Source organism: Camponotus vicinus, unplaced genomic scaffold (assembly GCF_025532165.1).
Source record: "Camponotus vicinus isolate PSW18456_S1 unplaced genomic scaffold, iyCamVici1.0 SCAF_6, whole genome shotgun sequence".
Taxonomy (NCBI): Eukaryota; Metazoa; Arthropoda; class Insecta; order Hymenoptera; family Formicidae; genus Camponotus; species Camponotus vicinus.
In genome coordinates, this window is record NW_028141978.1 from 11,167,368 (window position 1) to 11,183,844 (window position 16,477).

Consider the following 16,477-nt stretch of genomic DNA (forward strand, 5'->3'; position numbering starts at 1 on the left):
CTTTCGGGGAATTAAATATACCAACTAATACATTACATGATGGCTTTATAACATATAATTATAATTGTGTGCGTGATAATTCTCGCTATTAATTTATCAAATATTTCAGCAATAAATTATAATCGTGATGTAAAATCCGAAATGGAATCTCGTTCGATTTCAGACTAGATCAGGAGACATGATCGTGCGATCTAACACAAGTTTCTTCCGATATACAAGAAAATCGGATTTCTCTGCTGTTAGATGCACGAGCAACTATAGTTCAACTCGTGGTGAACTATGACACCAGGCGATGGGAATGTAAAGTGTCTAATTTCGACAAAACCACAATAGCGAATATAATACAAAGTGAGCGATATACGCGAACGGAGAACCGGCCGCAAAAAGAGACGGAGGATAGCGTCTAATACCCTTTGCCGAAGCTCGACTCGGAAAATACGAGCGATAAATCACACCCCGCGCAAATGACAGATGCAAAAAGCGCCGTACTGTTTCGCGGCGAAGCAGAAGTTGGGATCGTTCGATCGTCGAGCGGAAGCTGCGGGATCGCGAGCTCGTGAGACGCTCGTGCGGTCGCGATCGCTCGCGCACTTTTTGCGGCCGCGTCGTGACGCGCGAAAGCCAGTTTATCATCGCGATTTCGTGACCGCCGCATGTCCTGCGGGCTGCTGCCAAGAGCAAAATACAGCCAACGGCGCGACGGGAGTAGTAGACTGGCCAGCCGGAGCTTCCGCGGAATAATATTTAGTATTCCCACGGCGTCGACTGTCGTGGCTTATAATATTTCGCGTCATATTAATATTCCAGAGGGACGCTGGGCCGTACGCTCGGCAGGACAACCAAGGACGAACCGTGCAGCCGCCACGTCCGCGCAATGGCGACGCCTCAGCAGCGTCTCTGCTACGAGGGTAAACCGAGAAACGAGCGAGGACCATTGAAAGAAAAGAACGACAGCGGATTTATAAGGGAGGGCTAAGACAAGTTTCGATTATTGATAGAAAGCTGCCGTTACAACAGCATATCAAGAATTACAGAAGAAAACCTCAATGTGTATCATGCTACGAGAGAATGGAAAAGTTACGCTTTTGAATAAGTCAAAAAAGATGGAAATATAGATGGAGATCATAAGTTTGACATAAAAGGACATCTTGATTATTAATACGAAATCGTATTACGAACAAAAATGAAGAATTACAAATCAAGAATTACAAAATAATGCGAAAAAAAAACTAAAGTATTTCGAAAATATTCGATCAACATTAATTGGAATCGATTCGATCAAAATTTCGGAATTTGAATATCACAACCAGTTAATGGACTTTAGTGTACCTATATATGAAATCTATCATGAAAAATATCATATTTCATTAACAATATTGCCGAAATGTAATTTCTGTCAAACATTTTAAAGTCTTTTTTATACATATTTTATCTTGTTATTGCATTTATTTTATTTATGTTAAATTTATTTTTGAAAATTTAGTTACAAATTTATTTGTGCAAAAATAAAAGTTGTAATTAAATAGCAGTAAAAGTGCACCTGTGAAAAATTCAGTAGCGACAGTAGTCTTAATTAAGCTATCTTCTTTAAAAAAAAGGGAACGATTGTGAATCGAGTTATTTCCAGAAAAATAGCTTTAGAGAAGAAAGAGCCGGAATTATGTCATGAGACAGCATTCACTGCAGCACGAGGTCACTGCAGCCGAAGATCTATACCGTGCACCGACCGGGAACGCGTGTGTAGAAGGGTAGCCGCAAATTACGTACAAAATTCAACGGCGGCACAGTCTCCCCGTTCGCGCTGCGAGGCAGATTGAGAGTAGCGGCACGTGTTTCGTGCATTCGCTGTTTGCGACATGCTCTCTCGATCTTCCACATCGGGAACGTCGAAACATCGCGAACCCCGTTCAACGATTCACGAGCAATTCTGTCAAAGATGCATACACGGCTGCCCCTTTTTCCGAAACATAGTCTCTCGAGAGCAAATAGTTACAGCCCAATGAAAACTGCGAAAAAATATAAGTAGTAACCTATCGATAAATTTCTACCACTCGAGATTAAAATGAAATAACTCGAGTTTTTTAAAACACTGGCAATGCTGCAACTTGAATTTAATTTGTAAATCAAGCTTAATTTATATTTGAATACTGAGATTTCCGAGTTTACGAAATTACAGATGTACCAATTTCCAATTAGAAAATATAGCCAATAATATATTTTTAAAAATGATAAATCATTTATCAAACAATAAAACTTTTGTTTTTTTTTCATTTTATGCGCACTTTATAATTCTCAATCAAACATGGAAACTATTTGAATCAAGTATCTTGCATCCCTTCTTTATACATTTCGATCTGCTCGAACGTTTATTCAATCGAAATTTGATTAATGACAATTCAATTAAAGTAGGAGGCGTATTTAAGCCGTCATCATAAAGCTGGCGCATGTGTCACATCAATCGCGCAATGAGGTTATACCGACGAGGGGTGCGGTCGCATCCCCGCGCGATTACAACCGCTCCCACCCCCGATTACGGTTGTTCCCCTGTTCCTGCTATCCCCGCTCCAGACACCTTCAAACAACTCCGAACCCGTGTCGAACGTGTCTCGGGAGCACGCGACGATATCGTAACGATGTTAGGGAGGATGGAAAGGGAAGCTTTGACGAGAGACGATCGATGAGAAAGAGAATATACGACAAGAAGGGAGGATGTGGGAGAGGGTGGTTAAAGCGGGAGACCGCGAAGCGCGTCAGGCTCGGCGAGAGAACGTCGTTGGATAAAAGAGCGGCGGCTGTTCAAGAAAGGGACGAAACACGATTTATTCGAAATGGTAAAACGAAACTCGTGGGAACTACAAAAGAATGTAGGTATATATGTATCATCTATATAAAGTATATGTGTGAGAGTCTAAATGCATGATATATATATATAAAAATTACAAATCATATGATTATAAACACCACACATAATCATATAATATATATAAAATAAATAGTAACATATATATAATTATTATTATTATTACTTATTTTATATTATAGAATTATGTGGATGATATTTATAATTATATAGTTTATAATTTAATTTAATAAACATATGTCATATTAACATATGTGTGTATATACATATAAAATAGCAGATATATTTAAAAAATTATATTTGCTGCCAATAACAAGCTAACGAGATAAATATATTCTCTCTGAAAAAAAATTATTTATTGTAATGTTGGACAATCTTTAACAGTCTTCGATTTGTGTATCAGTATACACAAATAAAGAAACTCATCAAAATTTATATCTAATTTAATACTAATCCTCATCTTAAATCAAAGATTACACATACATATTTATTGTTATCGTAGAACAAGTATAAAAAATTAACTTTGTGTATAAAAGTGAATACATATGCATAAAACTGATAAAGAGATAATTATAAAGTCGCGAGCGGCTTATTCATTTAATAATAATAAATATTATTAAATGAAATGAATAACTTTTTATCGCGTTTTACCACGAAGTATATCTTCAAGCAATAAGTAAATCGGGGTTATAAAGAGGTCGAGGTGCGCGAAATACACAACAAGAGGCGAAACGGTGGATGGAATAGAACGCGGCGCAGAGTTAAAGAGCGAGAAGGAGAAAACCGGTCGTCTTCTCGCGGTAGACGAAGCCATTTACGGACAGGTAAGCGGTTTCCATTGTCTATGAGGTATAATGGAGTAATCTCGCGGTGATGCGCCACCACCGAGGCCGACATTCAAATTGCGCACCTTTTACTCGTATGTGTCTGCGCGCGCGCGCACATATGTGTTTGTGTGTGCGTGAATACTACACATTGGCCAACATCGTATATCGGGTCTTCCGGTCAACAACGAGAGCCAACACCGTCGTCGATATCGTAGACGATGACCAAACTCGTCGTCCCGACAACGCAGCACAACTATGTACTTTCGTGAATTTCATAATGCTGATCGAGCATTGTTATACTACAGTCGCGACACTCGCGATACTCGACACGAAAACTGTCCAATCTACAGCGACGACCAAGATTTTACACGTTTATTAATCCCCTTAACTAGTAAACTATCCAGTGAAATAAAATGTTTACATTTGGATTTTTATTTTGGCAAAACCGGGATAAACAAATTGCAAAAATATACGAAAAAGTTTTCAAGAGAGATCTATTTTTTCATTTAAAATAATTACTAGAACGCGAAGTCCAGTTACGAATAAATACATACGTATACGATTTTCTCGAATAACATTTTTAATTGATTATTATTAAATTAAAGAGACGCTTATTTTAACGTATAATGTGAAAAATAACATTCTACACAAATAATATATTTTATCATTTAGGAAAATTGAATGGAAAACTGTCCATCCGGTTCCAGCCATCCAAATTCCTTTTAATTACCACGCCTAAATTCCCGCATTAATCGTCGCACGTATTTCTGAGTAAACAATATCATACCTATTTGTCTTCATTAAACTCTTCGAAATACTTCAGCATGATTAAACGCTCTGAAATGCGAGCTTCTTGTTACGGCCCTGGGGCTCGTGGTTTACCCGTAAATGTACGCGTTAACGCACACATCCTCCCGCGCACACGTTTAATGCACACACACACACACATACACACAGATATACGCGCGCGTACTCGCTCATCTACGAACGTATATGCGATGGTTACGGCGATATATCATCGCACGTCCAGAGTCATAACGTGACGCGCAACACGCGAACGCATCAGTCATTTAGCCGCAAATGGAATCTGCTTCCTTCCTCCCGCCGCATTTCCGCGCCTTGTACACAGTATTTTGCACGACCGCGCGCGGCCATTGTGCGGAGAAGCCGCGCGCATGAGCTCGCTCATTTGCGCGAGGATGACGCGACGAATGTTTCATCGCTGGAGTGAGAGAGACGAAGGCGAAATTTCGAAAATGCCGCGACAATTGGATGTTCGATGCTCGATGAACGGCCACTCTCTTCGACTTGTGATCGCTAATATTAATCTTCAGAATGACCAATTGCGCAGGGGGGATTAACTTGGGAACACAAGCGTGGGGTGACTCAGTCACCCTAGATCTCGCTCCCGACAGTTATACAAAAGGGATCTGATGAACGATGATGACCAAAATTCGACTTCTTTGATAATCTATCACGTAAATCAATCAATATTTTAACTGTCATGTACAATTTTCTAAATGAAATTAACGAAGAATAAGTAGTTGTAGAGTTTATCTATTTATGGCTTATTTGATATTAACTGCTTTTTTCTATTTTTTAATATTTAGATAATTATAAATACAATTATTCCTTGTGTAATAGTGATTTATTAATTTTTGGTTTAAATATAATATATATTTACTTAAAACCACGATTTAAGTTATTATCTAAGATTTAATGCAAAAAAAATAAAAAAAGAGATTTCGAAATATATTATATTTCGTATATGAATTATTGTATTGATATTGTTATAAAAGAGAGAATCAGAAAATATGTCTGCCAATATTTTCACTCCGATCGGAAAGCATACTCGAAATAAATTGACTAAACACTCAATACTTTCAACAAATTCCGAACATTTTTAGCCGAAAATCATTATAAAACATGTCATTTATATAGTTAAATAGACTCTTTTTATTTTTTTTTTCTATTTTCCTAATATAATAATACATCCCTTGCCTTGGAAATAGCAAATCAATTAAACAACAAAATCACTTCACTCTATTAATACACATTAAATAATAAATTAAAAACCCATGTTTTGAATATTAAATACGATGTACGTGATTTAATAAATAATAATATTCGTAATATATTATTTCGAAAACAATATTATATGTATTTTACATATAAAAATATGCATAGACTAAGCGAAACTATCTGTTAGTATCAATCTATGCATATATGTTATTTATGACTATATGTTTTTATTCTTACATAAATAGAGTATTGAAGAAAATACTGTGTGTTGCCAAATTTTGTTCCTAATGTCATCCTTCTTGTATGAGTCCTACCGTGCGCGCGAGATACGTCCATCTTAAATTTGGTAAACTTTAGATTTATCACAGAACGATTCATAATAGACAGATGAAACGCCACGTAGAATTGTGATATTCGAAAAATGTAACAGAGTAGCGCGAGAGGCATACACGATGTACGATGCAATCTTACGAGAAAGAAGCCTGGCAACACCTGCGTCTCTATAAGGGAAGCTAGCACCTGCGATACCCATCCCTCTTTCTCCTCGTTCGTCCGTCTTTTCTTCACCGCTTAATGGACTTTAACGAGTCCTGAGGTATGAACGCGGAAAGGGGGAAGGGCGACAGACGCGCGAGCCACCGCGGTTAAATTAGAAAACTCTGGGGATCCCTTGCGGGACCGAGGGGGAATATTTAAATTAGGTAAACGCCCTACGTCATGCCGTATCCTTAATGAGTTGGATGAGGGATCGAGATTTTTCAGCGATCCCCTCAACGAGAACCGCGCGCGCGTTCTCCGCATTCCGCCTCGTCCCTTTGAGCAGGTGCGAAACCGGTATTTATTCTAAATCGTATGGACCAGCTCTTTGTCGTCGATCGATTATTTTAAAATCTCGTAGACTAGAATAATTATTTTAAAAATCCTATTATATATTATCGGAAGAAGGAGCTAATTTGAAATTTTAGTTATGAAAAATTGTGTCATATACTTCAGGATTTTATATTTATATGCTGCTAAAATTGTACGAAATCGATTTCTTAATAAAATTCATAAAAAGGATATATACATATTTTTCTATAATAATAAAATATAATTCATTCTCAAATTTACAAACTGTGATACTTAATATTGCAAAATTTAATAGTGTATATGTCGTCTTTTTTCTTTTTTTTTCGTGATAAAGAAAATATTGTTCAAAAAAACGCATTTTCTGCATTTATATTTTATTTTATGTCAATGCTTTAAATACACTGAAAAATGATTTACTAATATGGCAAATATATTGTTCGTAACAATTTATACATCAATACTGGCGGATTGTGTATTTTTGTTGGTCAACTAGAGCGGCGGTTATTGAATTAACACACAGATATATAATTCCTATCCCTGTGTGTACGCAATAATGCAGACCTCCCAACAGCATCCTGGCTGATTAATACTGCACTGGCTGCCTTCTCTCCACGTGAATATTGCTACAACGGCGTTACAATAATTATTATTACAGATCGTTGAATTATTCCCCAATAATTAGACCAGTTACGTTGTTATATCAATATAATTCCGGCTGTCGCGTACACGGCGCATAATGAAGCTCGTCGTGAAATACAGTTTGCGCATGTACGTATCAGTGCTCGATTACATTCGAGAGAGAAACTCGTTTTCATATAAAAGAAACCGGTAAATCCTCACAAAGCTCAAACGTAATGAGAGAAAGAAGCGCCTTTCTTCCCGTACCATTTTAAATGCTTAAAGAGCGGTGCAGCGACAAACTTCTTCGAATAGAGCGCATTGTCGGTCAAATTAAAAAGTCTGTAATAAGTTTTTCTGAAAATTCTCATATAAAGAGATAATATACGTAAAATATACTCAAATTTCTAAATAAAAATAAAAAGTAATGAAAATAATGGAGATATAATATGTCACAATCTAATTTTAAAAAACGGACACGGAATATTAAAATGTCAAAAATAACAAGTGAAAGAAACAAAAACATAAAACTTGAATAATAATCTATCTATTTTGATATACTATTGCACCTGTCTAAGTTTCAATTAAGCGGCTGTATCCCGTTCACCAAGCGTCGAATATCTGACACCGGTGTCGTTTCATAACAATTGCCTAAGAAGCTCGCTCTAAGTGGAATCCTCTTTGCACCCCAGAAAGGTGTGTCGACGATAAAGAGAGAAGAAGCATCTCACGCGATCAGACTTCATAAGCGTAAGCGGAGCGTCTAGGAACCCTCGAGAGAGAAGATAAGCAAGCTCGTTGTCGCTCCTTTGAATCAACGTCGTTCTGCCGTGGTTCGCTTCGCCCTTGAACCCTACCGAGCCAGATGCCGAGGGTGTGTCTATCGTCAATGTAACAGACCCCCGGATTCGACCCTCGCACGTCCCTCGCCGCTACTTTATATTCGCCTCAAATCGTGCATATTTAATCGCAAAACCAGCTACGATCTACTTTCCCTACGAGTTAATCGTGCCGGGACGCGTGGTAAATACGAACTGCCTGAATTCGAAATAGAAAGATCGGCGGCGCCCTATCTCTCTTCGAGATGAGTTTTCAGGAGAATTCCATCTGACGCGCAATGAATCTCCGAGCCTGAGAGAGGCAGCTAGCTCGCTGCATGCGCTATCGGCTAAAAGTGGAGACAGTTTTCCGATATGAAACATTTCCTATTCGAAATAAGTAAATTAAAAGAAATGCCGTCTCTTTCGCAGAATTGAATTCCTAATTTTTGAATTCGAAGATTGATTCTATTTTTTTTTATTAAATTCTTTTTATTATTTCTTCTAAGAAAATAATGTATATTTATTGGATGTGTAAAAAGTTGGAAAGAATAATTTCTTTGTTTCGTTTTAAGATCATTTAGATATTTTAATATTGTAATAAAAATATAAAGATGTATAGAAATGAATTTTTATATATTGAACATTTAAATCTTATCGTTACTGTTATGTAATATGTATTAAATGTATAATTTGTTAATTGCACAGCAAAAAAAATTTTTAAATCAATTAGCGAATTTTTATCGTTTTAAAAAATCATCTATTCGTTAGTAAAACTGTGCGTGGATGTGTATAATTTTTATATTACAGTTTTTAACCATTTTCAAATTTTCAAACGCAATTATCTTATTTGATGATATATGTTTTTCGCACACATGTAAGAGTCTATTTTACAAAATAAAATTTCAAACGGCTACGTAAATATTTATATAGATTAAAATTCAGTTAAATACGTTCATTACCTTTAATTTGTTTCAAATGATGTATCTGAAATTCTGAAGGATAAGTATATAGAACGTCATGAAAACATTATAGGATCAATCAATCCAAGCGAAGTTTACCAAGGAGGAAAAGGGATTTGTTTCATTCATATATTACCAATATATATATATATAAAACTCAGTTTTTGACGAGCACGATGAGCGTCGCCCGTACGAGATCGCAGTTACATAACGTTATACGAAAGTTACACGACATCACGTGAAAGGGCTTTTCGTTTTTCACATTTTTCATCGCTTTTCCGCGCGGCGCAGCGCGGCTCGGCTCGGAGCGGCGCCGAGATACGGAATTACAGTGAAAAAGGGGACGCCCGGATGTAACACGTCGAACTGTCATCACGAGGACGTCTCGCGCGAGTGAATCGTTCCAACTAAAACCGGGCGACGTGTCTATTTGCGTCGCTGCTGGCACATATCATCTATCGAATGAGAACGACGGAAGTTGTGCAAAAGGACCGCTCCGGGCACGCGCCGGGAGACAATTAGAAAAAAAATCTGGTTGCCATAGTTAGTGACGCTTACGATTTCGAATAGATCGGATGCAAACAATAGGATTTGCTTTCTCAAAGGGAGAAACAATTTTATTTCATATTTTCGTACATCTACCAGATATTAATGTGATATTGCGATCGGTGAAAAAAATCATTACTGTGCTAATAATGCTGAAAATAATTAAGTAATCGATGCGAGTATGCAAAATGTATGTGTAAAATTATAAGAGTACAAACAATAATATTTTTAGAAAGTTAAGAAGATTAATTACGATTAATTATATTTTTTAAATGTATTGACAATTATTTAGAAACATAAAAAATATTTTATATGGTACTTTTATGGACTACACATTTTAGATGTCACGCGTTCCAATAACAAAGTGAAATGTAAAAAATCATGCAAAGATTAATGCAGAAGATCGCGGATCGATCTTCTGCCGACCGCGAGAATTCTTCGATATTCAATCACGATATTGCAACAACACAATACACGTACGCGAAAGAGGAAATAAACTTTCTCCCGTCGAGAGGAGAAATACTCTGAGAAATTTCGGTTCGCCGAAAAATCCGGGAGATACAGAAACCGAAAGAAAGAGAGGAGAAACGGAAAGCGATATCAGGACGGAAGTGCAACGAACGCGCGCGCGCGCGAGCCTTTATCAGCCTCCAGAGGCACGTGGTTGTCGGTACAGGTCGAGAACGACACTGGATATAAGCGACGGATAAGAAAGTTTCGCGGCGCTATGAAAAATGCAACGGCCGAGTTATCGTCGACGTGAATTTTTCATCGGTGCGAGTTGAGTCCCGGTCGCGAGAGTTACTCGCGAGATTCTCGTCCCTCGTCCTCCTCCTTCCCATTCCCTTTTTCTACTGTTCGGTCCTTTCCTCTCCCTCCTACCCGCAAACGGATGTAACAAGCATCACGCGTAAGAAGTTCCGGTCTGACCGCTGGTGGAACCGTCCACAGTGAACGACGCCAACTTCGTGGTTTCCGGTAAAAGTCGCATGCATGATGCAAGTGCACTGCAGCAACGGTATTATACGAAATAAAGAAACATGTTTTTTCACTATTTGTTAACCCCTTCACAATTTTTTTAGATTATAAATAAAGGGAGAAGAGGATTAAGACTTATTTCATTATAAATTGTAAAATGGATCAAACTTTAACTAAAATGTATATATCTATATTGTTTCTAAAAAGATTAAAGAGGTATTATTTTTCGACCTTGTATCGTGTGTTTCGCGACATATCAAAATTATAAAATATTAATTTATAAATAAAATTTGGAAAATATAGCCCAAAACTTTTTCGTGTATAATAATTAATTAATATTGACAAGAGAAATTTTGAAATGTTGATTTTGTGTGGAAAAATTCATATACTCAAAAACATCGAATGTATTCGAAATAGCTTTTCATACGCAGCAATTGAATGATTTTTATACAGAAAAATGCGAGTATATTTCATGTCGCATGAGATTTTTGTGGCCACTACCCTAAAAATATTATAAAATTCGGACCATTGTTTGTTTCAAACATTGTTTTTTATCGCAATAACAGTATAGATAAAACTAATTGTGTAGCGTACATAAAACTGCTATATCTATTATCTTTACATTTTGACCGCACACTCGTTTCCCTTAGTGTAGGATGTTTCTCTGCAATAGAACCTAGTTTCCAAAGTGTTGCTGCACCGAGAGGTAGCGAAATTCTTCGCAGAACTATGCAGACGGTGGTGGTCCGCGTTGCGGAGAGAAATAAGACGGCGCCTAATAAAGTTCCGGCGGTACAGCCGAGTGTTTTCCCTAGAAAATGTCTTCGACCCGACCCCTTGTCTCCGAGTATCTCCATCGAGAAATAATCACGAGCTCAGGGGTGCATCTTAAATCTTCTTTCTTTATTGCGATCGCGGTTGCGATACAGCATCGTATCACATTTACATAGCTTCTAGCGGAAGTAAATCAAATATTTATCACTGTAGAGCACTATGCAATTTTGATTCGAATTTGTACATATCAAAATTATTTTATACTTGTTTCTGGTTATTAAAATTTCTATGATTGTTTCCCGGCTAAAAATGCAATTTTTATAATATTTATATATTTTAGATATAAACTATTTATAAACCATTATACATATGTTACAAAAATAATGCTCATTAAATTGATATTAATAAAAGATATAAAAATAAGTTCGATTTTCGACATCTCTTTTACCTCTCATTAAAGATATAAATAAATTGATAATTGGTTTATTAAAATATCAAAAATATAATCGTCTTCATATTTGAATATTTTATGAAATAAATACTGCGCGTATTTTAATAGAAACATGCGCTATTTTTTATGCAATTTTAAAACTTGAGATCTCGCCTTAGAGTTTTCAGGTGACGTATAATGTTATCCCGTCGAAAGATTCCCGGTATGGTATTATGCGACTACGATCGCATATAACGTACGGACCGAAATCTCGCGAACGAAACGTCTTGCAATCTTTTTTCGAGAGTTCTCTCGAAAAGTCCGTGGGATCTAATCGCGCCCAGATATACGTTATTTTCGGAAGGGTAGTCACGATCCCGGAGCGAGATTTGTCCCGAGAGTAGGAGATTGGAAGCGAGAGAGATGAGTCACGGAAACGGAGATACGAGTTTCGAGAGGCAGATAGGAGGAATTCCATGGGGCGTGGACGGGATAAGTTATCCTCGCGTTTCCGCGTGTTCGTGCGCGCGCGCCGACATTATTTCGTATCTTGCAGGACACTTCGGGCAATGAGGACGTCCTACCCCGGCACGCCGCCGGAATCCATAACGAGGTCTTATCAGTCTTAGTCCGACTTCCCTTCTTTTTCTCGCGGCTCGCGTCCGTTCGTTTCTTCCCTCTCGCGTGCTTCTTCACCCTAAAGGACTCTAATGTTATCCTCTTTGTCTCTCTAAAATTCTTGGCCCGAAATGGAGCTCCGCTTAAGGACGTTGCTCCTCCGCTCGGACTCTTGTCTAGCATTTATTCGCCGCGAGCGGTTCGAAACGTCACGAAACACGCTTTGCTCCGAATTAAAAAGTCGCAAATATACAAAGTTACCTCTCTAATTTTTCTGTATAGAAATTAAAGAATATTCTCACGTCTATTTAGGTTGCAGATTGGTTGCGCAACATTTTATTAATAAACAGCAATAATGCAAAGAATCTAGATTTAAAAGTTAACATGTATTTTCCTATATAAAAATTTAAATTCTTTTATATCTCTAAAGTTATATTAAAAATAAGAATCTAAGCTTCAACAGAATGTGCAAAAATAACATTTCAGTTTGATAACATTTTGTACAAGAACAAAACTACGAATTTGACTTTGTTCTTGCTCAGCGAACTCGTTAAGACGAGCGATCGAAAGCAAGACGATGAAACCGATGGCTGGAAGCGCGTTCGATGTTCCACGCCAAAGAACATCGGGATGAGCACCGGAGATGAGCAAAAAGCTGGAAGGTCGCTCGGTGCCAATTAATCGAAACATTCGATTTGCCGCCATTTCTACCAAACCGGCAACGACGAAACTACAATACAACACGCGGTCGCTTTACAGCGCTCCAAGCGCTAATAACGAACCCGGTGAACGATTACACGGCGTGATTTCGCGCAGATTGAACGAGTGATTAATTCTCGCGGCCAATCCCGCTGTCTCCCCCCGTCGCCCTCTGCGGATTCAGAGTCCTCGAATCCACCCCTCCGGGAGAGGATACTTTAATCCCGCAGCTACGGAACGGTTATTAATTCGTAGGTCGACAGAAAGGAGAGAAAAAGGTGAAAGGGCGAAGAGTTCGGACATTGAGAGGCGTCGCCGAGAGAAAAGCTCGTAAAAAATAACTCCGTTGTTATCGTCATCATCGCGCGATTCGTTTCACAGCACTCCGGTTAAGGGAACGAGAGCGAGAAAACGAGGCAAAATTCTATACAGCCGGAAACGAAGCCACATCATTTCCATTGAACGCGATATTGTGATTCTCTCTGCGATTGTCTGTTGAAGGTAGAATGATATCGACTCTGATTCTTTATAGATACATTGAATCGATAATGTTTTCTCTTAATTATTTGCGTAGCGCAAATTGTTTCTAAAATTCAAAGAGTAAAACTGAAAAATGTTGGGAATGCCATAATAGTGTTTAAAGAGAGGATATTTTTTATAATATTTAAATAATATTTCATATATTTGATTCAACACACATAATTACATATGATATGCCATAAGTCATATAAATGTGTTATATTAGATTATTCATTTATATATATATATATATAATTAATACCTGTAGTAGGGAAATAAAATAAAATTAATAAAATTATTCTATAGTGTTTTTATACATCGTTCTTTTTTCAAAACTAAAAATTATCGTCGAAGCAACAGTTTTTAATTTAATCGCTGTTATCACAAGTAATTTTCAAGCGTATTAGCACCATTTTCAATTGTGTATAAAAAAATGAAGTAATTTTTTTTATCTACGCGGATATCCTTTGAACATCTTAAATCCATCCCATCTTTTAAAGAAGATATTAGATTGTTAATAGCGCGAGTTATAACGGATGAACTTTCGGAAGTGCAAGTAGAAAATCTTATTTTTCCATTAGTTACAAATGCACTTTACCTTGATTAAGAATCTTACTTCTCGAGAGTCAGTTGGCGGAAGACTTAGTATCGCAAATTAAAAAGTTGGGAAAGTAGCTAATATCCCTAATCCAATTTTCATCGAGAGGAAAAAATCAAGTTGCCGAAATTCGAAAAAAAAATGTTGCGCATCATTGTATGTCGCGTGATAATTCTTTCATTCTCAATCATCCTCGGTTGCCGGTAGCGCCCGGGATTCGCAGACAAAATATATACGTTCGCGATTATACGCACCAACAACAGAACGGTCGACAAAAAGGGTGGGCAGCAGCGAGAGCGAGGGGCTATTCTTCTGCATTGATTAATACGCCCCGTGGAGCTCGAAACGGTTTCGCGACCCTTTCTCTTTCGCTCGATTCAGGCCGACTCGCTCCGCGACGACAGACTCATCTCCGATTTTATGCCTCGTTTGAGGCACGTCCCACCAGCCCTTCCCCGAAGACACCCTCGACGACACGACGACGATCACGACCCTCCGACAACGACAACGACGACGGCACGAAAATCACAGACCACGAGATTCGCGACGCGAAGAAAACGATTTATTTGGTATTTAAATAAGCGTACGTGTCATCGTTTCGTAGGAACCATATGGGTCTATAAGTTGAACCAATGTCTTTTTTTTTAGCAAGATCGGGGAAGGTTGCATGTACATGACGTTGCGAAGGTTACGATCGATCGGGGCCGCGCGAGGCTGCCGGTGAGATTTTCTGTTTTACGGCAACGGGGGAACCCTTTCCGAAGGCATTTTGGACGAAGGTATATTGGAATAAGGCGAGAACATCTTTACGCGCAGATACCGCCCACAAGTTCTCGAGTATAGCTGCCTTGACGGAAAAATCGTCTTCGATCGAGTAATACAAGCGTTAACCGAAAATTTCTATATTAATTTTCAATGATGTCCGAATATTAAATAATGATTTTCACATTCGATAATCGCTGGAATATCTGTATGACGCTATTAATTATTTTTCACACTTCGTCTTCGTTACTTATTTCTCTCAATTATACTAGTAAATTATATAATTATATTATATAATATAATTATATAATTTACTATATAATTATATTATTTAATTTACTATATATAGTAATATACTATATATACTAATTATATTATATAATATAATTATATAATTTACTATATATATAATTATATTATATAATTTACTATATATATAATTATATTATTTATAATTTACTATATATATAATTATATAATTATAAGTATAATTACATTAGTAAAATTCTAAAACATTCAAATTAGATAGTAATTTTGTACTTTATAATACTGTTAAACAGACAGAGCAACCGTATTCGTTGTCAACTCGTTCCCTTTGGTCTTATGATACTGTTTTAAATGATATTCATCGTGTCTTAATCCACAGGTATCTTGGACAACGCGAGCCCTTGAAACAAAGTTGTCGGGTTTCCCGGCAAGAACTCCGGAGACACACAATAACGTGCCGCTGTATTAAGCGCGCTAAAGTATAGGGATATCATCTCCGCTCTGCAAGCTTCATATAGCTCGGCGTACTATTCTAAGAGAAGTCGGAGAGGAAGGGAGACGAGAATATAAGCATTCATATCTGCGACGAATTTCCACTTCCGGTGAGCATCGAGCCGAGAATTTTCCGTTTCTTTTCTCGTAACTTCCTTTCATAAATTCGTAATTAATTCAGCCAACAATAACGAGTGAAATGTACACTTATATTCCCCGCTCTCTTTTGCCAAAGAAGAGAGAGAATTCAGAGCGATGGTAATATCTGTCACGCCGTCCTGCGACGTGCCAAGTCTATAAGTCTATATAGGCGAGGGAGGAAAATTATAGGTCTGTTATTGTGTACTTTCTCCCCTGGCTTTTCACGCTCGATCATTTATTTACGCAGAACGATACTCGATTCTACAAATCGATCGAATTTTTCCCCAAGAAGCAACTCTCTCTCTCTTATTATCTCAGCATCATAGCATTTCGAAAGCGAGCAATTCTAATGAGACTGACATTCGATTCTGCCATAAACATTTGTAATTAATTCATATATTATATTCATATTCATTAGATAAAATTTTGAAGAATTTAAGTCAAAATTTCTGTTTACTGGCAAAATATTCAAAAAATAGATGAGAAATATCTGTTGTTATTGAAATAATATAATAAGAAAATAAGTATTTTTAAATGCGGATTTCTTTATAACTATGAATTACAAATTAATAAAAAGTTTTCTTAATTAAATAAATTTTTATCTCCATTTAAAAAATAACTATAAAAACTATTTATTATATAATCAACTCATTTTTTTTAATAAAACTGTACTTTTAACTATACTTAGAGTTGATTT

General features: G+C 37.1%; 1 protein-coding gene and 1 long non-coding RNA gene across 8 annotated transcripts in view; one reads left to right on the forward strand and one right to left on the reverse strand.

Moving 5' to 3' along the window:
• Positions 1-16,477, reverse strand: part of LOC145973805 (uncharacterized) — a 254,234-nt gene that overhangs the window by 235,208 nt on the left and 2,549 nt on the right. The gene's annotated exons all lie outside the window — the stretch shown is intronic.
• The window catches only part of LOC145973808 (uncharacterized), a 32,470-nt gene that overhangs the window by 224 nt on the left and 15,769 nt on the right, over positions 1-16,477 (forward strand). The window contains exon 2 of one of the 4 annotated variants that reach the window (XR_014439550.1): positions 808-2,270. The exons of 2 other annotated variants lie outside the window; for them this stretch is intronic. This is a non-coding gene — a long non-coding RNA (uncharacterized LOC145973808). One more of the 4 variants, XR_014439551.1, reaches the window with a different exon arrangement.